Consider the following 23,497-nt stretch of genomic DNA (forward strand, 5'->3'; position numbering starts at 1 on the left):
GGATTAAAACAAAGGGGAGGGAGCCAGCGTTTTTTTTAACCATCTCCCTGTTTGAAAAATCCATTTAATAAATGGACCCCAGATTGGGGACGTAACAGGGATTAAACTGATGAGAAGAGAGAACTATAGAAAATAGCACTCATATTGGGTGGGACAGTAAATTGCACGGCACAGACGCAGTGACCGTGGATTCAAACAAAGGGGAGGGAGCCAGTGTTTTTTTAACCATCTCCCCATTCGAAAAAATCTATTAAATTCACCTTTCCGGGACCCTTGGTGTTGTACGTGGCTGGGTGGAGGAAGAAACCTTCAATGACATCAACGGGACATGGCTAGCTTGGTATCCAACCTTGTGCAAATGGGAAGTTTGCGGTTGGGCAAATGGACTGTTTGCGGTGCATTAAAAGGGGAGTTTGGTCTGTCAATATCTGTGAAGCGGGCGTAACCCTTACACTACCTGATCGATACAACATCATACCTGATCGTATACACATACTAGATGTTTTAAACCACGTTGTTAAAAAAATAATTGGATTGTTAGGTGATTTATGCCCTTTATGGATTAAAATCCAACTCTGCGTCAACTATGTAATTTTCCATGGGAGTTTTGCCATGGATACCCCTCCGGCATGCCACAGTCCAGGTGTTAGTCCCCTTGAAACAACTTTTCCATCACTATTGTGGCCAGAAAGAGTCCCTGTTGGTTTTAAAATTCGCCTGCCTATAGAAGTCAATGGCAGTTCGCCCGGTTTGCACGTTCGCGAACATTTGTAGAAATTTGCGTTCGCCATTCGCGAACAGAAAATTTTATGTTCGCGACATCTCTAGTTAACAACCAAAAAAAAGTTAATATTTATTACCTTGATACTGCAGTTTACAGAAATGCCAGATTTGTGGTCGTAAACTGCTGTATCAGTAACAGGGAGGCCGCAAAAGGAAAGGGCCAACATGGTTTCTGGAAGGCCGATTTTGATGGCCTTTTTTTATTGACACCTTGTCCCTTTTGAAGCCCCCCTGATGCCCCCCTAGAGTAAAAACACCATAAAAGTGACCCCATCTAAGATTCTACACCCCTCAAGGTATTCAAAACTGATTATACAAACTTTATTAACCCTTTAGGTGTTCCTCAACAGTTAATGGCAAATGGAGATGAAATTTCAGAATTTCAATTTTTGGTAACCTTGCCTCACAAAAATGTAATATAGAGCAACCAAAAATCATATGAACCCTAAAAATAGTCCCAAAAAAATGCCAACTTATTCCGCAGTTTCCAAAATGGGGTCACTTTTATGGAGTTTCTACTCCATGGGTGCATTAGGGGGGTTGAAACAGGACACGGTGTAAATAAACCGGTCCATAAAAATCAGCCCTCCAAAAACCAAATGGCGCACCTTTCCCTCTACGCCCCGCTGTGTGGCCGTACAGTAGTGTACAGCCACATATTGGGTGTTTCTGTAAATGGCAGAGTCAGGGCAATAAAGATACAGTCTTGTTTGGCTGTTAACCATTGCTTTGTTAGTGGAAAAAATTGGTTAAAATGGAAAATTAGGAAAAAAAATGAAATTCTCAAATTTCATCCCCATTTGCCAATAACTCTTGTGCAACACCTAAAGAGTTAATGACGTATGTAAAATCAGTTTTGAATACCTTGAGGGGTGTAGTTTCTTAGATGGGGTCATTTTTGGGTGGTTTCTATTATGTAAGCCTCGCAAAGTGACTTCAGACCTGTAGTGGTCCCTAAAAATTGGGTTTTTGTAAATTTCAAAAAAAAATGCAAAATTTGCTTCTAAACTTCTAAGCCTTGTAACATCCCCAAAAAATAAAATATCATTCCCAAAATAATTCAAACATGAAGTAGACATATGGGGAATGTAAAGTCATCACAATTTTTGGGGGTATTACTATGTATTACAGAAGTAGAGAAACTGAAACTTTGAAATTTGCAAATTTTTCCAAAGTTTTGGTAAATTAGGTATTTTTTTATGCAAAAAAATAATTATTTTGACTTCATTTTACCAGTGTCATGAAGTACAATATGTGACAAAAAAACAAACTCAGAATGGCCTGAGTTATCAGCACTTAAAGTGACACTGGTCAGATTTGCAAAAAACGGCCTGGTCCTTAAGGTGAAATAAGGCTATGTCCCTAAGGGGTTAAGTGGTGAAAATATTTTTTTACCTCACAGTTTTTTTTTTTGCCTTCCTCTGGATCAACTTGCAGGATAACAGGCCGGACTAGATGGACAGATGTCTATTTTCGGCCTTATAAACTATTTTACTATGTAAAGATTGCTTCCAAACCATCTGGAAGACGTTCTTCTCTACCTCTTGTATGACGTTCTTTGTTTTGGCTTCACTTTGTCATCTCCTTTCCTTCTGCCAGGTTTCACTTATTTAGACTAATTGTCTTCCTTTATATTCCCTCCCATACTGCCTCACTTTGTAGTTTATACTACTTCCTGGATGAAGTGTTCACTGCTGCTGCTGTTTGTTCAGATAAGTCTTTTCCTTTATTGTGTTTCCTTGCTGGCTTGATTCTAGGTGACCCTGACTCCATCCGTATTAAGTGCAGGGAGCCGGTGGTCATGTCCCCTCACTATTATAGGGTTTTCAGGTGTCACACAGTCTTAGGTACGTGGGCATGCAATCGTCTACCATTGAGACCCTTGCATGTGCATAGCAGTCAGGGAGAGCTCTTAGGGTTTTAAAGGGCTCGCCTATATGCTCCTTAGTTTGGGATCAAGCCAGTCGGTCATTTATTTATACGTTCCAGCTATCTGCAACTTCATCCATGACATTGGGCCTCTCGCCAAGCTCGCTTGAAGAGGGACATGAGGAGATCTTGTGCCCTGATTCCCAAACTCTTAAGCATCCAAAGTCAGAAAAATATGGCGGTGGGGAACGACAATAAGTGTTTGACGAGGTGGGTGATGATGATGAGACACAGTTGCCAATAAGTCAACCGCAAATTAGTGTCTCAAGAGGTTGATGATGAAGATGAAACACAGTTGTCAATACATAAGGCTTTTGTTATGTCAACAAGTCAGGAGGATGAGCAGAGTGAGGAAGTGAAAGAGGAGGTGGTGGACGATGAAATCACTGACCCAGCCTGGGAATGTGGCAAGCCGAGCGAGTACAGCAGTACAGAGGTGGAGGGATCGTTAGCACCGCAACAGGCTGGAAGAGGCAGTGGGGTGGCAAAATTTCGAAGGCGGGCCACACCAAACAGGCCGTCAACTGTTCCCCGGTGCACCCCCTTACGAAAATCTCCCTTGCCAAGGGGTAGGTCTTCTGCAGTCTGGCACTTTTTTGATAAAAGTGCAGACAATAAAAGAATTGTCATTTGCAACCTTTGCCGTACAAAAATGAGCAGGGGCGTGAACACTAGCAACCTCACCACCACCAGCATGATCGGCCAAATGGCATCAAAGCACCCTAATAAGTAGTCTGAATACCTGGGTCCACACTCAGTGTCTGCGAGTCACACCACTGCCTCCTCTTCCTCTGTGTTACGCTCTGGCCAATCCCCTGTCCAAGACGCAGGCCCGGATGCCTCCCACCCTGCACCCAACTGCCGCTATTTTTCCCAGTGTGCCATCCCCGCCTTACACCAGCATGTGTCCCGTAACATCACCCATGCCCTGACCAACGCAGAGTTTGAGAAGGTCCACTTAACGACTGACACATGGACAAGTGCTTGTGGCCAGGGACGCTACATTGTGAAGGCTGGGAGCGAGTCGTACCATGAAATGGCACATGTGCTACTCACGCCAAGAAATGCGGGCCCTAGTTCCATCAGAATTTCCGCCACCACCTACATTAGTGGCTGTAACCCCCCTTTCACCTTCTCCACCTTCTCCTCCACTTCCACCTCTGAATTGTAATCTTTCAGCATCAGTGAGGCATCAGTCAATAGCTGTAAGCAGTGTAGCACTCTAGTGGGGAAGTGGCAATAGGCCAAGCTAAAACTTGTTTTCTCAGGTGACAAATAGCACACCGCCGCAGAGCTGTGGCATGGTATAAGGGACCAGACTGAGCTGTGGCTCTCGCCACTCAACCTTCAACCATGCATGGCTGTGTCTGATAATAGCCATAACTTGGCGGCTTTGGAGCTCGGCAAGCTCACACACATACCATGCCTAGCCCACATGATAAACTTAGTGGTACAGCGGTTTCTCAAAACCTACCCCAATTTTCCTGAGCTACTGGTGAAGGTGCGCCGCATGTGTGCCCATTTCCGAAAGTCATCTACAGCTGCCGCAGGTCTGGCAGCGCTTCAGCAGCACTTGCAATTGCCATCTCACCGACTGTTGTGCTTCGTGAGCATGCGCTAGAACCCTACATTCCATATGTTGGCAAGGTTTGTGAGCAGCAAAGGGCAGTAGTGAAATAACAGCTGCAACATGGTCGTCACCTTTCCAGTCAGATTCTGCTCTTCACAAGCTACGAGTAGCCATGGATGTCTGACCTCTGTGAGGTTTTACGCAACTTTGAGGAATCAACACAGATGATGAGCGGTGATGCCGCAATTATCAGCATAACCATCCCACTTTTGTGTCTCCTGAAACGCTCGCTGCTCACAATGAAGGCTGACGTTTTGCATGTGGAAGATGTGGTAGTGGGGGAAGACAGTGCACAGGGTGATAGCCAGACCACCCTCATTTCGTCTTCTCAGCGCGAATTGGAGGAGGAGCAGCAGGAGATGATTGCCTCCGCTACAGAGGGTAGTACCCATAGCAGGTTTATTCCATCGGTTCAGTGTGGATGGGAAGAAGAGGAGGAAAGGGGTTGAGGAGATTTAGAGTCATCCTCCTGATGAGGACAGCAAAATCTTGTCTTTTGGGACTCTGGCACAGATGGCTGACTTTATGTTCTGCTGCCTTTTTCGTGACCCTCGAATTGTACGCATTTTGGCCAACACCGATTACTAGTTGTTCACCCTTCTGGACCCCAGCTACAAAGATAACTTCGTATCTCTTATTGCAAAATGGTGCAATACTAGAAGGTCCTTGAGGAAAATTTGCTCCAAAAATTTCCAGCTGACAATGCTGGTGGCAGAGTACATAATTCCTTGGGCAACCGAGGAGGGTAGACGTGGGGAACACACAGTAGTTTCAACAGAGGCAAGGCAACACTCTCCAAGGCCTGGGACAGTTTCATGACACCACGCCAGCACATTCACCCTGATGTGCGGCCTACTGTCACAAGGAGGGAAACATTTTGGAAGAAGGTGAAGGTGTAAGTAGCAGACCGTGTCTGTGTCCTCAATGATCCCTCTGTGCGTTACAAGTATTGGGTGTCCAAGCTGGACATGTGGCATGAACTGGCGCTCTATGCCTTGGAGGTGCTGGCCTGCCCTGCTGACAGGGTTTTGTCAGAGCGGGTATTTAGTGCTGCTGGGGGCATAATAACTGATAAACACATCTGCCTGTCAACTGAAAATGCTGACCGGTTGACTCTTATGAAAATGAACTTGGCCTGGATTGTCCCTGAATTCTCTACTCCACCAGAGGAAAGCGGGTGAACATAAAGGCACTTTAAATGTGTCTTTTATGTCGTATCGAATACACTATATTCCCATGCACCCTTCCACCACAAAAAAGAGTATATGGGTCTCCTTTTCTCGTCCTCCTCCTCCATCATATCAACATGCTTATTAGGCTGTCCTTGCTCCTAATGTTTTAGAGGTTCAGCTGAGCTGCAGGCCCTAAATAGTGTTGAGCATGAATTTTCGAATAGCGAATTTTTATTGTGAATATCGCAACTTCGAGAATTTGCAAATATTTAGAATATAGTGCTATATATTTGTTATATCGAATATTCAGCAATTTCTTTCCATCTGAACACATGATTCCTCTCTGCTTCTTACTTGTGGGCCAATGAGAAGTAAGCAATACTTAGTGCACCAATCAGTAATCTGTAGTCAGACCTGCTAAAATGTGAAGTTGCACGTTGTGCAAAAAAATATTCTAATCACTGCTGATTAGTGCAATCGCTAATATATTGGAGCACTTGACTCTATCTGCATATAAAGCTATTCTAATGTTCTGCCGTGACAAGCATTTTCTCCAGTCTCAGGAAACTTATACCAGCTTGAAAAATTTAGCCAAAATGACCCACGCCTGTATTTCGCACTACTAATTCGCATTACGCTGCCGTTTTTTTGCATTCAGTAAAATAATCTTGAATTCTCGAAATTTGTGAATATAGCACGAATATTCTGCAAAATATTCACGAAATATCGCAAAATCGAATATAGCCCCTGCAGCCCCTCATCCCTAATGTTATAGAGAGTCAGCTTAGCAGCAGACCCTTACCCCTAATGTTTTAGATGGTCAGCTCAGCAGCAGGCCCTTGCTCATAATTTTTCCCATTGTCAGATCAGCAGCAGGCACTCGCCCCTAATGTTTTAAAGAGTCAGCTCGGCAGCAGACCCTCACCCCTAATTTTTTAGATGGTCAGCTCAGCAGCAGACCCTCACCTCTAATGTTTTAGATGGTCAGCTCAGCAGCAGGCCCTTGCTCATAATTTTTTCCATTGTCAGATCAGCAGCATGCACTCGCCCCTAATGTTTTAGAGAGTCAGCTCGGCAGCAGACCCTCACCCCTAATATTTTAGAAGGTCAGATCAGCAGCAGACCCTCACCCCTAATGTTTTAGAAGGTAATTTCAGCAGCAGACCCTCACCCCTAAATTTTTTAGATGGTCAGCTCAGCAGCAGACGCTCACCCCAAATTTTTTAGATGGTCAGCTCAGCAGCAGACCCTCATCCCTAATGTTTTAGAGAGTCAGCTCAGCAGCAGACCCTCACCCCTAATGTTTTAGATGGTCAGCTTAGCAGCAGGCCCTTGCCCATAATTTTTTCCATGGTCAGATCAGCAGCATACCCTCACCCCTAATTTTTTTTATGTTTAGCTCAGCAGCAGACCCTCACCCCTAATTTTTTAGATGGTCAGCACAGCAGCAGACCCTCACCCCTAATGTTTTAGATGTCAGATCAGCAGCAGGCACTCGCCCCTGATGTTTTAGAGAGTCAGCTCGGCAGCAGACCCTCACCCCTAATATTTTAGAAGGTCAGCTCAGCAGCAGACCCTCACCCCTAATGTTTTAGAAGGTAATTTCAGCAGCAGACCCTCACCCCTAAATTTTTTAGATGGTCAGCTCAGCAGCAGACGCTCACCCCAAATTTTTTAGATGGTCAGCTCAGCAGCAGACCCTCATCCCTAATGTTTTAGAGAGTCAGCTCAGCAGCAGACCCTCACCCCTAATGTTTTAGATGGTCAGCTTAGCAGCAGGCCCTTGCCCATAATTTTTTCCATGGTCAGATCAGCAGCATACCCTCACCCCTATTTTTTTTTATGTTTAGCTCAGCAGCAGACCCTCACCCCTAATTTTTTAGATGGTCAGCACAGCAGCAGACCCTCACCCCTAATGTTTTAGATGGTCAGATCAGCCGCAGGCACTCGCCCCTGATGTTTTAGAGAGTCAGCTCGGCAGCAGACCCTCACCCCTAATATTTTAGAAGGTCAGCTCAGCAGCAGACCCTCACCCCTAATGTTTTAGAAGGTAATTTCAGCAGCAGACCCTCACCCCTAAATTTTTTAGATGGTCAGCTCAGCAGCAGACGCTCACCTCTAATTTTCTAGATGGTCAGCTCAGCAGCAGACCCTCCTCCCTAATGTTTTAGAGAGTCAACTCAGCAGCAGACCCTCACCCCTAATGTTTTAGATGGTCAGATCAGCAACAGGCCCTTGCCCATAATTTTTTCCATGGTCAGATCAGCAGCAGACCCTCACCCCAATTTTTTTTGATGTTTAGCTCAGCAGCAGACCCTCACCCCTAATTTTTTAGATGGTCAGCTCAGCAGCAGACCCTCACCCCTAATGTTTTATATGGTCAGATCAGCAGCAGGCCCTCGCCCCTAATGTTTTAGAGGGTCACCAACAGGTCCTTGCTCCTAATGTTTATGAGGGTCACTAGCAGGCCATGAATCATAATTTTTAAAGGGTGTGTATGATGTCATCCTTTATGTATTATAAAGGGTGTATTGGAGTGCCCGTTCCTTGTAATTTTTGGCAGCCCTTTCACTTAGTGCATGGGTTTTATAAGTGTAGGAGTCCCACTACCTAAAACATTGTACCACAATGTAAATGAGGCCCTCCTTTATGTGATATACAGGTTGTATCGGAGTGCCTCTTCTTTGTAATTTTTTGGCAGCACTTGCACAGTATATACATGTAAATATAAAGGAAAGAATGTTTCCTAACAATTTTTCCTCTAAAATCAATTTGAGCTACGGTTTTGTGTGTGTTATTGTAAATCTGTAAAAGTGGCGTACTACTCGGACAACATCGTTCCCAGCAGCGACCTGGGAGTCCAAGATGCATCCAGACATCCCCCCATGCTGTTTCCAAACCATTTCAGTGGTGTTTCAATCAATTCCTGACCTTTTCATGTAAACCAGACACCCTCCCCTCTTCAGAGCAGGGGTGGCCTGGTTCAATGCTCATTTTTAACCATTGACATCCATTGTGCTCGGGTGCTCGGTAGAGCACCTAAGCATCCCGAGGTGTTCTATTCGAGCGCTTGAGCACTTTGGTGCTCGATCAACACTATTAAAGACATGAGCGACAGGTGCCTGTTCACTGAAAGCTCTTGCAAGCTCTGTACACAGTGTATCCTGGTAATAAAGTAACTTGGCCTCCCTTTTAGCAACAGTTAAACATTCTTTCATTTTGTTTTGATAGTAAGGGTCTAAAAGCATGACTATCCAGTAATCATCAGATTGCTTGATGTTAAGAATATGCCTGCCATTACATAATGAGATTCTAGCCAGCATGCCCGGGGACCCAGTTTTTTCCAGCTCTGCCCCACACTAATATGATTGGTCATCATGGTCAGGGTTGTAACAGCAGCATTCTTGTCCTCCTGTACAAGCAACTCTTCCGTCTCCTCCTCCCTCTCCTTCCTCCTCCTCCAGTTGTAGCTCTTCATCCTCATCCTCCAATTACTCGTCCATGGGACATTCTCTTTGCTAGTCCCCAAAAGCCATAAGGTGGCCAGCAAGATGCATAAGCTAATCTTCTTCAGTTGGTCCTTGTTGCATGAGCGCTTGCTCTAAGATAAATATTAGGTAGATGATGCAGTTGTTCCTACTGACAAATCTTGTGGTCTCTTTGAAGGGCCTAAGTATAAGATTGTCGTCTTTGATGAGCTGCCACTACCTAACCTCGAAACAACACAGAGAGCCCTCAAACACGAGGGTGTCAAGCATTTGCTTACTGAAAGCTGCAGCAAGCTACATACATAGGGGGAGATTCAAAAAAACTGGTGAAAAGTAGAACTGGCTTAGTTGCCCATCGCAACCAATCAGATTTCTCCTTTCATTTTCCAAAGGAGCTATGAAAAATGAAAGGTGGAATCTGGTTGGTTACTATTAGTGTTGGACGAGCAAGCTCAGCCAAACATTAGCTCGGCTCAAGCATTGCAGAATTCGGCCGAACAACACGTGTGCACAAGCCAGTGTATTTAAATGTAATTTAGGATCTATTTCTGAAAAGTTCCTGCCGTGATTTGAACTTCCAACCCTGGTACATTAGAGTCAAGGACCTTATCCACTCTGCTATAAAGCTGAATGCTAAACTGTGTCATAAAAACCTCATAGTAGTTTCTGATATAGTGAGTATTCCTATTCAGCAGAGGACTTATTTTATATTTCTGTGCAGGTAAGCATGTAGTTCTATAGTGTAGTAGTTAACATCCTTGCCTCTAATGTAGAGGTTTGGGAATTTGAATCCTGGCAGAAACATTTATATATATATGTAAAATTTTTGCCATAATATATTTACATATATTATTATATATTTAAAATATATAATATATGTAAATATATGTAAATATATTATTGCTAAAAACATCAGTAGTAGTTTCCCACATATTATGCATTCATATATATCAGAAGCAAGGGGTGCCTGGGGTTCACCCATTGACTTCCATTCTGCTTGTGTGCTTAGTAGAACATCCGAGCATCATGAAGTGTTCTACTCGAGCACACAAGCACTTTGGTGCTCGCCAAACACTAGTTGCTATGGGCAACTACAGTGTGGGCCATTTATATGGATACACCTTAATAAAATGGGAATGGTTGGTGATATTAACTTCCTGTTTGTGGCACATTAGTATATGTGAGGGGGGAAACTTTTAAAGATGGTTGGTGACCATGGTGGCCATTTTGAAGTTGGCCATTTTGAATCCAACTTTTGTTTTTTCAATAGGAAGAGGGTCATGTGACACATCAAACGTATTGGGAATTAAAAAAAATAAAATGGTGTGCTTGGTTTTAAGGTAACTTTATTCTTTTGTGAGTTATTTACAAGTTTCTAAAGGAACAAAAACACGTCCCACGGCGCGAATTACCGTCAGCCAGTCACCAGGATCAAGAAGAAATCTTTTTATTGCAGCGATACAACGCGTTTCGGGGAATCACTCCCCTTCATCAGGTACACAGAGCTGCACAAAATAACAGCACAAGGCTACACATATTTATACTTACAAACATACCGCCCTTAAAGGGTCACAGGGTCAGAAGGGAGGAGATTTGGGTGTTGCCTAAATGATCAGTGGCAAATATAATGTGCATATCTGCAAGCTCTCATAATGAGCCGCCGATGTGCACATTAGAAACACATTTGTATTATATAAAGCTAGAAAAGCACACTGAAAATAGTCCGTTTTGTAAGTGACCTCAAAACAATACGCCCATATGGGGGCCGACCCTATGAGGTGTGCAATAGCAAACGCATCACAGGTTTCTAATCAAATAAGGCGATTGTAAAGTTCTATCAAGACTCTAGGACCTGTGTCACATGACCGGATCCCAGTCACGTGAGAGCCGTTGCTCGGTCACAAGGTAACAAAAGTGGTGAGGGGGCCGTCCTCTCTAAAGAAGCTAGCTCACGTCACTCAACCTGGTATCACATGGCTCACATCACGTGAGTAAGATCCGATCATGTGAGAGCCGTTACCTAGTTACAGGGACACTTGAATGGTGAGAGAGCCGTCTGACTTGCATTTCTATAACCGCACATCGCATAGTCAGATAGAAACTTATCAGAGTCGTTTTTATAAACCAGAGGGCGCTCTCACTGGAAATCTACTGTGATTCAACAGAAAAAGAACATTTAGAACATTCACAAAAATAGAGGAGGGGAGGAAAAAGAAAAGCATATATTGTGAAGATCACATACATATAATGTTGCCCTACAGATACAATAACTAGATTCCTGAAAAATAAACAATGTTATTAAACATAAATAGGAAGTGGCATGATACGACCTTAAAAAGATTTAAAAAATTGATATATATATAAAGGTCTACAGCACCCGCTCTTCCCAGGTGGTCTCCCATCCAAGTACTGGCCGAGCCCAACCCTGCTTTGCTTCTGAGATCGGACGAGATCAGGCGTACCCAGGGTGGCATGGCCAATAAATAAAGGAAGGGAAATATAAAATCTGATACTCCTTTTAAGAAAAGAATTAAATAATTTTAGCCACTTATTAGGTTTCTAATTAAGAAAGTCCTTCTACTAAAAGAATATTAATATTAAGAATTAAAAATATATAAAAAGAATTTTTATGTGATTGGGACGTCATCCAATCAAATCACATAATAAATTGACATTAGTCATGCAGGATTTGGGGGATACAGGTGGGTGCATGCGTGCAGTTGGTAAAAGTACACACGCATGCCACCACTATCCCAAAATACCTGATGATTGACAAACATCACCAATTGGTGGCGTGGTTGTCACCCTATTATTTTATCAGAAAGAAGAAGTTCAAGACAGCAGTAATGTAGTTAAGGGTCTGGATCTAATAGAGAAAAGACAAACATCTATTACTCATATTTTCCCTTTCCAATGATGACAGGGTGTATATATCATCAATTTATAGATTGATTTCAAATGCCTCATTAAGACCCTGGGGGCTCAGGCTATTAAGTTTATAGATCCAGAACATTTCACGTCTTTTGATTGTTTGTGTAATGTTCCGGATGTCAGCATGAATTTTCTCTATAGGTATTACAAAAATACTTGAAAAAAGACCCTGATGTTTATCCGCAATATGTCTTGATACACTGTGCTGCATAAATTTCTTCTTAGTGTTTGAACGGTGTTTGTTCAACCTATTCCGTAACGTCTGTGTGGTGCGACCGACGTACTGTAATCCACATTGGCATTCCAGCACGTAGATCACATTATTTGACCCACAGTCCATTGGTTGCTTAATATTAAAAATTTCCCCAGTAGTATTACTACGAAAAGAGGTAGAGTTACGTATAGAAAGGCAACATAGACATTTAGATTGTCTACATTTAGTACTGCCCACTGGTCTAGATGGTATAAATGAACTAATGTTCGACCCAGTTGCTTTTTGATGGAATTTACGTAATTTAGTAGGTGCTAACAAATTTTTTAGGGTTTTAGCTCTCCTAAAAGTTAGGGGCGGGTGGCTTGGTAGGGATTTGCCTATGTATGGGTCTTTTTTAATAATATGCCAATATTTGGAAAGGATATTTCTCACGTCCTTATGATTACCACTATAAGTAGTAATAAAGTTGGTACCCCATTTAATATTTTGCTGTTTGTCCTTTGCCTGATCTTTCTGGTTGGCTAATAGGCAATTTTCTTGTGTAAGAGCCTTGGCTCGATTAAAAGCCGCCTCAATAACCCTATGAGGATAACCTTTTTTCTGAAATCTTCTCCGAATGATTTCACTCTGTGAGATGAAATCCCTAGTTAGCGAACAGTTCCTCCTTAATCTCTTAAATTGACTAAAAGGGATATTTGTCTTCCATTTTTTAAAATGGAGACTTGAATACTCAAGATAACTATTGCAATCGACCTTTTTAAAGAACGTACGTGTTATAATTTTGTCACCAACAGCATTCATTTCTAAGTCCAAGAATTCAATTCTTGAACGGTCATGTGTCCCGGATAAAGTGATACCCCAATTAGAGGAATTCAAGTATTGAATAAAGCCCATAATGGAATCAGAATCTCCATCCCATATGAAAAACAAGTCGTCTATATAACGACGATATAATACAATATTATCCGACCACTGGGTGGACTTATAAATGTACTGATCTTCAAACACTCCCATGAAAAGGTTCGCAAAACTGGGCGCGAAACGCGTACCCATTGCAGTACCTTTGCACTGGAGGTATAGTTGTTCACCAAAAGAAAATGTATTATGTGTCAGGATAAATTGAATGGATTTCAATATAAACGACTTTTGATCAACAGGTACAGAAGAATCTTTACCAAGGAAAGAATCAACACATTTTATTCCCAATTCATGATTGATATTTGAATATAGGGCCGCAACATCAAGGGCTATCCACGAATATGTATCTTTCCATGTGATTCCTTGGAGTGTAGTTATTAAAGAAGTGGAATCTTTCAAATAGGAAGGTAACTGAATTACATATTTCTGTAGCAAGATGTCCACATAGTGGGACAAATTGCAAGTCAGAGAGGATATCCCAGATATGATGGGGCGGCCCGGAGGATTCTGGACATCCTTATGGATTTTGGGTAGATGGTAAAAAAGTGCCATTACTGAGTCTGTTTTCAAAATGTATTCTTGTTCTTTTTTACTCAGTATGTGTTTTGCAGAGTCAATCAGGGTCCTCAGTGCAATCTTATGTTCCCCAGACGGGTCTTTGTCTAGAGGAAGATAATAATCGGTATCCGACAGAATGTGGAGAGCTTCTTTAACGTAGTCATCTCTATTTTGGATGACCACGCCTCCACCCTTGTCGGCATTACGGATGACTATTGAGGTGTTTTCACATAGGCTTTTTACTGCCTTAGATTCTTTGGGACTGAGATTCTGATTCAAAATGGGCCTCTGATGGATGGATCGAAAATCATCCATCACTAGATGGTAAAAAGTATCTATGAAATTCCCCTTGTGGTGGGTCGGATAAAAGGTTGAAGGGGGTTTCAAATTTGTAGAGACATATTGTATTGCTGTTCCCGAAGTGGATGGAGTCTCATTAGTATGTTCAATACTAGGTTTATTTAGACTCTCCAGTAGACTGAAGTGTCTTTTTAATGTTAACTTTCTGACAAAATTATGTAAGTCTAAAAAGAGATCAAAGCCTTTAATGCTTGATGTTGGACAAAATGAAAGGCCTCTTGCTAGAAGTGATGTTTCCTCTTCATTTAATAAATGAGAAGACAAATTGAAGATTTTGATTTCATGATCTGATTTCTCTTTATCTATTTTTAAAATTTTCTTTTTACTTTTGCCTCCCCTACATCCTCTTCTAAGTTTTTTCTTTTTACTGATCTTTTCCCCAGGGGATGAAAAAAGTTTGTGATCGTTACCGTATTCGGGCTTTTCATTATCGGATATATTGTAGTTGGTGTAAGTGCCGTAGGAAGGGACAAAAAAGAAGAAGAAGAAGAGGCGCTCTGACCTACCTGAGGCAACAGGTCGAGCGTCTCTATGAGGTTCGGGCTAACCTCAGAACAAGAATGATTGGGGGACATGTGAATGGAAGTTTGGGTGAAGGAAAGGTCATGGAGCGTGATAATTGAATCCAACTCCAGATCCGTGACAGGAGAAGGTGAAGATGGCGGTCGGTGGGGTATGGAATGGCTGGGTCTACTATTGGGGGAAAAAGAAGTGGGGGGAAGATTAAGGGGTGCACATTTAGAAAGGGTTTCTGAATCGAAAACTTCAGCGGTAATCAGTGTGGGGGATCCCAGACCAGGAGGTCTGGACACGAGCTCCAAACTGGGATCCCCCCCAGTGTTCACCACCGAAGCCGACCCAGTAGGACAAACCAATGGTGGGGTTTGCATCCTTGGTATAAGGGTATGGTGAGCTTTGCCTGTATTGAGTAAAAGGGGCTGACCAGTGATGGGACAATTAGTATTGGTGATGTCAGTTTTGGCCGGCATGGTTGCCCGCACATTTTTGTTAATATTATTAGTGTTATCAGGTATTGACCCCTGACGTCTATTTTTACTATTGACATAAGTGACTGCCCTGTGAGATTTTGGCAGTATAGAATGTGATTTAGAGTGAGTAGGACCACGTTTGAAATAGGTGGAGCTACGTTGGGAAGGTGCAATGTTAGTGATTGGATTAATTGCTGGTTCTGAGGGTAGCTCTGAAGAGTTAGACATAGGAGGCATATGTCTATCTTTCAACCAAAACTTGATGTTATTAGTTACAAAATCTGTTCTGTCCCTATTCAATTTGCCCACTTTTTTGTGTAGAGTTTCTTTTTCGGTCTGCAAAATCTGTGTAGTGACCATCCTATCAAACCTATAGTACGATGGGTGTTCACTATAATTCAAAAGATTAGAGACACAGTTAGAAATTTTTTCACCGAGGTCCAGGGCCAGATTCTGCCGTTTGGTCAGTAGTCTGGACATGAGACCTCTGGCACAATCCAATAAGTAAGTGTCCCAATCGGCGGAAAAAACTAGATCATCTTCAAATGAATGTTTGAATCTGAGGCGTAAACCTCTAGGGACCAGATTTTCTGCCAAATAAATTTCAAGAAACTTAGCATCTAATTGGTATTGTAGTTCACTGACCATACTTTTTTCAAGATCATGAAAAAGTGAAAACAGAGTCTTTTCATCAATGTCTTCATGTTTTCTGTCCAGTTTAGGTTTATCCATAGCCTCAGGTGTGTGTTGTATCTGGACACACTGCGCAATAAGGCGTTCACGTTGTTCAAGACGGTTGATGGCGTATTCCATAGTATTCAATGATATGGACAAAATCCCCTATTTGCAGCCACAATTTCCAGATAACTGGATAATAAATGTAATATATCAGGCTGGTTTAAAATCTGTAAAAAAAACACAGATGGGCGCACCATAGGGTAATTCTGTGGGTATATATTGATATATGGAGAGAGATGGTAAGGCTCACCTTATATGGTTGTGCAAGGATAGGCACAACACTATTGTAGGTATTATCAAACAAGCCTGGATGTCTGGATAGGGCGGTCTGCAGCCACGGGATCACAGAAGATCTTCAAACGGAGAAGCCTGGAGCCCCCAAGAAGATAATAGTATAAAGGAACAAAAACACGTCCCACGGCGCGAATTACCGTCAGCCAGTCACCAGGATCAAGAAGAAATCTTTTTATTGCAGCGATACAACGCGTTTCGGGGAATCACTCCCCTTCATCAGGTACACAGAGCTGCACAAAATAACAGCACAAGGCTACACATATTTATACTTACAAACATACCGCCCTTAAAGGGTCACAGGGTCAGAAGGGAGGAGATTTGGGTGTTGCCTAAATGATCAGTGGCAAATATAATGTGCATATCTGCAAGCTCTCATAATGAGCCGCCGATGTGCACATTAGAAACACATTTGTATTATATAAAGCTAGAAAAGCACACTGAAAATAGTCCGTTTTGTAAGTGACCTCAAAACAATACGCCCATATGGGGGCCGACCCTATGAGGTGTGCAATAGCAAACGCATCACAGGTTTCTAATCAAATAAGGCGATTGTAAAGTTCTATCAAGACTCTAGGACCTGTGTCACATGACCGGATCCCAGTCACGTGAGAGCCGTTGCTCGGTCACAAGGTAACAAAAGTGGTGAGGGGGCCGTCCTCTCTAAAGAAGCTAGCTCACGTCACTCAACCTGGTATCACATGGCTCACATCACGTGAGTAAGATCCGATCATGTGAGAGCCGTTACCTAGTTACAGGGACACTTGAATGGTGAGAGAGCCGTCTGACTTGCATTTCTATAACCGCACATCGCATAGTCAGATAGAAACTTATCAGAGTCGTTTTTATAAACCAGAGGGCGCTCTCACTGGAAATCTACTGTGATTCAACAGAAAAAGAACATTTAGAACATTCACAAAAATAGAGGAGGGGAGGAAAAAGAAAAGCATATATTGTGAAGATCACATACATATAATGTTGCCCTACAGATACAATAACTAGATTCCTGAAAAATAAACAATGTTATTAAACATAAATAGGAAGTGGCATGATACGACCTTAAAAAGATTTAAAAAATTGATATATTTTGGGCAAATTGAATAGGGACAGAACAGATTTTGTAACTAATAACATCAAGTTTTGGTTGAAAGATAGACATATGCCTCCTATGTCTAACTCTTCAGAGCTACCCTCAGAACCAGCAATTAATCCAATCACTAACATTGCACCTTCCCAACGTAGCTCCACCTATTTCAAACGTGGTCCTACTCACTCTAAATCACATTCTATACTGCCAAAATCTCACAGGGCAGTCACTTATGTCAATAGTAAAAATAGACGTCAGGGGTCAATACCTGATAACACTAATAATATTAACAAAAATGTGCGGGCAACCATGCCGGCCAAAACTGACATCACCAATACTAATTGTCCCATCACTGGTCAGCCCCTTTTACTCAATACAGGCAAAGCTCACCATACCCTTATACCAAGGATGCAAACCCCACCATTGGTTTGTCCTACTGGGTCGGCTTCGGTGGTGAACACTGGGGGGGATCCCAGTTTGGAGCTCGTGTCCAGACCTCCTGGTCTGGGATCCCCCACACTGATTACCGCTGAAGTTTTCGATTCAGAAACCCTTTCTAAATGTGCACCCCTTAATCTTCCCCCCACTTCTTTTTCCCCCAATAGTAGACCCAGCCATTCCATACCCCACCGACCGCCATCTTCACCTTCTCCTGTCACGGATCTGGAGTTGGATTCAATTATCACGCTCCATGACCTTTCCTTCACCCAAACTTCCATTCACATGTCCCCCAATCATTCTTGTTCTGAGGTTAGCCCGAACCTCATAGAGACGCTCGACCTGTTGCCTCAGGTAGGTCAGAGCGCCTCTTCTTCTTCTTCTTTTTTGTCCCTTCCTACGGCACTTACACCAACTACAATATATCCGATAATGAAAAGCCCGAATACGGTAACGATCACAAACTTTTTTCATCCCCTGGGGAAAAGATCAGTAAAAAGAAAAAACTTAGAAGAGGATGTAGGGGAGGCAAAAGTAAAAAGAAAATTTTAAAAATAGATAAAGAGAAATCAGATCATGAAATCAAAATCTTCAATTTGTCTTCTCATTTATTAAATGAAGAGGAAACATCACTTCTAGCAAGAGGCCTTTCATTTTGTCCAACATCAAGCATTAAAGGCTTTGATCTCTTTTTAGACTTACATAATTTTGTCAGAAAGTTAACATTAAAAAGACACTTCAGTCTACTGGAGAGTCTAAATAAACCTAGTATTGAACATACTAATGAGACTCCATCCACTTCGGGAACAGCAATACAATATGTCTCTACAAATTTGAAACCCCCTTCAACCTTTTATCCGACCCACCACAAGGGGAATTTCATAGATACTTTTTACCATCTAGTGATGGATGATTTTCGATCCATCCATCAGAGGCCCATTTTGAATCAGAATCTCAGTCCCAAAGAATCTAAGGCAGTAAAAAGCCTATGTGAAAACACCTCAATAGTCATCCGTAATGCCGACAAGGGTGGAGGCGTGGTCATCCAAAATAGAGATGACTACGTTAAAGAAGCTCTCCACATTCTGTCGGATACCGATTATTATCTTCCTCTAGACAAAGACCCGTCTGGGGAACATAAGATTGCACTGAGGACCCTGATTGACTCTGCAAAACACATACTGAGTAAAAAAGAACAAGAATACATTTTGAAAACAGACTCAGTAATGGCACTTTTTTACCATCTACCCAAAATCCATAAGGATGTCCAGAATCCTCCGGGCCGCCCCATCATATCTGGGATATCCTCTCTGACTTGCAATTTGTCCCACTATGTGGACATCTTGCTACAGAAATATGTAATTCAGTTACCTTCCTATTTGAAAGATTCCACTTCTTTAATAACTACACTCCAAGGAATCACATGGAAAGATACATATTCGTGGATAGCCCTTGATGTTGCGGCCCTATATTCAAATATCAATCATGAATTGGGAATAAAATGTGTTGATTCTTTCCTTGGTAAAGATTCTTCTGTACCTGTTGATCAAAAGTCGTTTATATTGAAATCCATTCAATTTATCCTGACACATAATACATTTTCTTTTGGTGAACAACTATACCTCCAGTGCAAAGGTACTGCAATGGGTACGCGTTTCGCGCCCAGTTTTGCGAACCTTTTCATGGGAGTGTTTGAAGATCAGTACATTTATAAGTCCACCCAGTGGTCGGATAATATTGTATTATATCGTCGTTATATAGACGACTTGTTTTTCATATGGGATGGAGATTCTGATTCCATTATGGGCTTTATTCAATACTTGAATTCCTCTAATTGGGGTATCACTTTATCCGGGACACATGACCGTTCAAGAATTGAATTCTTGGACTTAGAAATGAATGCTGTTGGTGACAAAATTATAACACGTACGTTCTTTAAAAAGGTCGATTGCAATAGTTATCTTGAGTATTCAAGTCTCCATTTTAAAAAATGGAAGACAAATATCCCTTTTAGTCAATTTAAGAGATTAAGGAGGAACTGTTCGCTAACTAGGGATTTCATCTCACAGAGTGAAATCATTCGGAGAAGATTTCAGAAAAAAGGTTATCCTCATAGGGTTATTGAGGCGGCTTTTAATCGAGCCAAGGCTCTTACACAAGAAAATTGCCTATTAGCCAACCAGAAAGATCAGGCAAAGGACAAACAGCAAAATATTAAATGGGGTACCAACTTTATTACTACTTATAGTGGTAATCATAAGGACGTGAGAAATATCCTTTCCAAATATTGGCATATTATTAAAAAAGACCCATACATAGGCAAATCCCTACCAAGCCACCCGCCCCTAACTTTTAGGAGAGCTAAAACCCTAAAAAATTTGTTAGCACCTACTAAATTACGTAAATTCCATCAAAAAGCAACTGGGTCGAACATTAGTTCATTTATACCATCTAGACCAGTGGGCAGTACTAAATGTAGACAATCTAAATGTCTATGTTGCCTTTCTATACGTAACTCTACCTCTTTTCGTAGTAATACTACTGGGGAAATTTTTAATATTAAGCAACCAATGGACTGTGGGTCAAATAATGTGATCTACGTGCTGGAATGCCAATGTGGATTACAGTACGTCGGTCGCACCACACAGACGTTACGGAATAGGTTGAACAAACACCGTTCAAACACTAAGAAGAAATTTATGCAGCACAGTGTATCAAGACATATTGCGGATAAACATCAGGGTCTTTTTTCAAGTATTTTTGTAATACCTATAGAGAAAATTCATGCTGACATCCGGAACATTACACAAACAATCAAAAGACGTGAAATGTTCTGGATCTATAAACTTAATAGCCTGAGCCCCCAGGGTCTTAATGAGGCATTTGAAATCAATCTATAAATTGATGATATATACACCCTGTCATCATTGGAAAGGGAAAATATGAGTAATAGATGTTTGTCTTTTCTCTATTAGATCCAGACCCTTAACTACATTACTGCTGTCTTGAACTTCTTCTTTCTGATAAAATAATAGGGTGACAACCACGCCACCAATTGGTGATGTTTGTCAATCATCAGGTATTTTGGGATAGTGGTGGCATGCGTGTGTACTTTTACCAACTGCACGCATGCACCCACCTGTATCCCCCAAATCCTGCATGACTAATGTCAATTTATTATGTGATTTGATTGGATGACGTCCCAATCACATAAAAATTCTTTTTATATATTTTTAATTCTTAATATTAATATTCTTTTAGTAGAAGGACTTTCTTAATTAGAAACCTAATAAGTGGCTAAAATTATTTAATTCTTTTCTTAAAAGGAGTATCAGATTTTATATTTCCCTTCCTTTATTTATTGGCCATGCCACCCTGGGTACGCCTGATCTCGTCCGATCTCAGAAGCAAAGCAGGGTTGGGCTCGGCCAGTACTTGGATGGGAGACCACCTGGGAAGAGCGGGTGCTGTAGACCTTTATATATATATCAATTTTTTAAATCTTTTTAAGGTCGTATCATGCCACTTCCTATTTATGTTTAATAACATTGTTTATTTTTCAGGAATCTAGTTATTGTATCTGTAGGGCAACATTATATGTATGTGATCTTCACAATATATGCTTTTCTTTTTCCTCCCCTCCTCTATTTTTGTGAATGTTCTAAATGTTCTTTTTCTGTTGAATCACAGTAGATTTCCAGTGAGAGCGCCCTCTGGTTTATAAAAACGACTCTGATAAGTTTCTATCTGACTATGCGATGTGCGGTTATAGAAATGCAAGTCAGACGGCTCTCTCACCATTCAAGTGTCCCTGTAACTAGGTAACGGCTCTCACATGATCGGATCTTACTCACGTGATGTGAGCCATGTGATACCAGGTTGAGTGACGTGAGCTAGCTTCTTTAGAGAGGACGGCCCCCTGACCACTTTTGTTACCTTGTGACCGAGCAACGGCTCTCACGTGACTGGGATCCGGTCATGTGACACAGGTCCTAGAGTCTTGATAGAACTTTACAATCGCCTTATTTGATTAGAAACCTGTGATGCGTTTGCTATTGCACACCTCATAGGGTCGGCCCCCATATGGGCGTATTGTTTTGAGGTCACTTACAAAACGGACTATTTTCAGTGTGCTTTTCTAGCTTTATATAATACAAATGTGTTTCTAATGTGCACATCGGCGGCTCATTATGAGAGCTTGCAGATATGCACATTATATTTGCCACTGATCATTTAGGCAACACCCAAATCTCCTCCCTTCTGACCCTGTGACCCTTTAAGGGCGGTATGTTTGTAAGTATAAATATGTGTAGCCTTGTGCTGTTATTTTGTGCAGCTCTGTGTACCTGATGAAGGGGAGTGATTCCCCGAAACGCGTTGTATCGCTGCAATAAAAAGATTTCTTCTTGATCCTGGTGACTGGCTGACGGTAATTCGCGCCGTGGGACGTGTTTTTGTTCCTTTATACTATTATCTTCTTGGGGGCTCCAGGCTTCTCCGTTTGAAGATCTTCTGTGATCCCGTGGCTGCAGACCGCCCTATCCAGACATCCAGGCTTGTTTGATAATACCTACAATAGTGTTGTGCCTATCCTTGCACAACCATATAAGGTGAGCCTTACCATCTCTCTCCATATATCAATATATACCCACAGAATTACCCTATGGTGCGCCCATCTGTGTTTTTTTTACAGATTTTAAACCAGCCTGATATATTACATTTACAAGTTTCTGACCACTTATAAAATGTGTTCAATGTGCTGCCCATTGTGTTGGATTGTCAATGCAACCCTCTTCTCCCACTCTTCACACACTGATAGCAACACCGCAGGAGAAATGCTAGCACAGGCTTCCAGTATCCGTAGTTTCAGGTGCTGCACATCTCGTATCTTCACAGCATATTAAAAAACAAAAGTTGGATTCAAAATGGCTGATTTCAAAATGGTCGCCATGGTCACCACCCATCTTGAAAAGTTTCCCCCCTCACATATACTAATGTGTCACAAACAGGAAGTTAATATCACCAACCATTCCCATTTTATTAGGTGTATCCATATAAATGGCCCACCCTGTACTTTATACTAGTTTGTTAAATCTCCCCCATAGTGTTTCCCAGTAATAAAATAATTTTGTCTCCCTTTCAGCAGGAGGAAAATATTTCCCCATTTTGCTTTGATAGTGAGGGTCTAAAAACATGGCTATCCAGTAATAATCAGACTGATTTATGTGAATGATATGCCTGTCAGTATGTAAGAAAGCAAGCATGCAGCTTGCCATTCTGGCCAGTCTGCCCAAGGAGACAGCTCTTTCTGCCACCCCATTGAGATGATGTGGGTGTTGTGGCCAGTATCATTGTCATCCTTCTGCTCATTCACTAACTCCTCCTCCAATGGCTTATCCTCATACTCCCCCTTCTCCATAGGACTTTCTCCTTTTGGGTCCTCAATAGTTATAGGGTGGACAGAAAGATGTATAAATTGTCTTTCTTCCACTGTCATCCCTTGTTGCATCAGCATGAGAATCGTTTCCAAAATAAATATGAGGGGAATATAATTTATGCCACAGTCATCCCTTCCAATGAATTTTGTGGCCCCCTTTTTTTTGTTTTATTTTTATTGATACAATTTCAAATATATCATAAAAACAGGAAAACAACACAACAATCTACCCCTATTTTTTACCCAACCCCAAACCCATCCCCATATAGAGAGAGTAGAGACAAAAAAAAAAACTTTCAATTAATCCCATGTTTTTTTTTTCAAACATTGTTATTGACAGATTTATTCTATTCATTCATAGAAGGCTGGTCTTCTGCCGTGCATTTTCTCAAAATAAGCAATCTTGCCTGAAACAGCAGCTTGCAGAGTACTTGTTTCATAACCTTCCGCAAGCCCAAATGTATTGTACCTCCCAATATACAGTACAGGCTACAGGGTCACCGTGTATACGTTTTCCTAAAGCTTTATCAATAA

At 41.7% G+C, this 23,497-nt stretch overlaps 2 pseudogenes; one reads left to right on the forward strand and one right to left on the reverse strand.

The window, feature by feature from the left end:
* Window positions 1-11,367: 11,367 nt before the first annotated feature.
* Window positions 11,368-11,486, reverse strand: LOC122922774 (annotated as a pseudogene).
* Window positions 11,487-20,883: 9,397 nt separating this feature from the next.
* Window positions 20,884-21,002, forward strand: LOC122922775 (annotated as a pseudogene).
* Window positions 21,003-23,497: the final 2,495 nt, after the last annotated feature.

The sequence above is a fragment of the Bufo gargarizans genome, unplaced genomic scaffold (assembly GCF_014858855.1).
Source record: "Bufo gargarizans isolate SCDJY-AF-19 unplaced genomic scaffold, ASM1485885v1 fragScaff_scaffold_697_pilon:::fragment_2:::debris, whole genome shotgun sequence".
NCBI classification, from domain to species: Eukaryota; Metazoa; Chordata; class Amphibia; order Anura; family Bufonidae; genus Bufo; species Bufo gargarizans.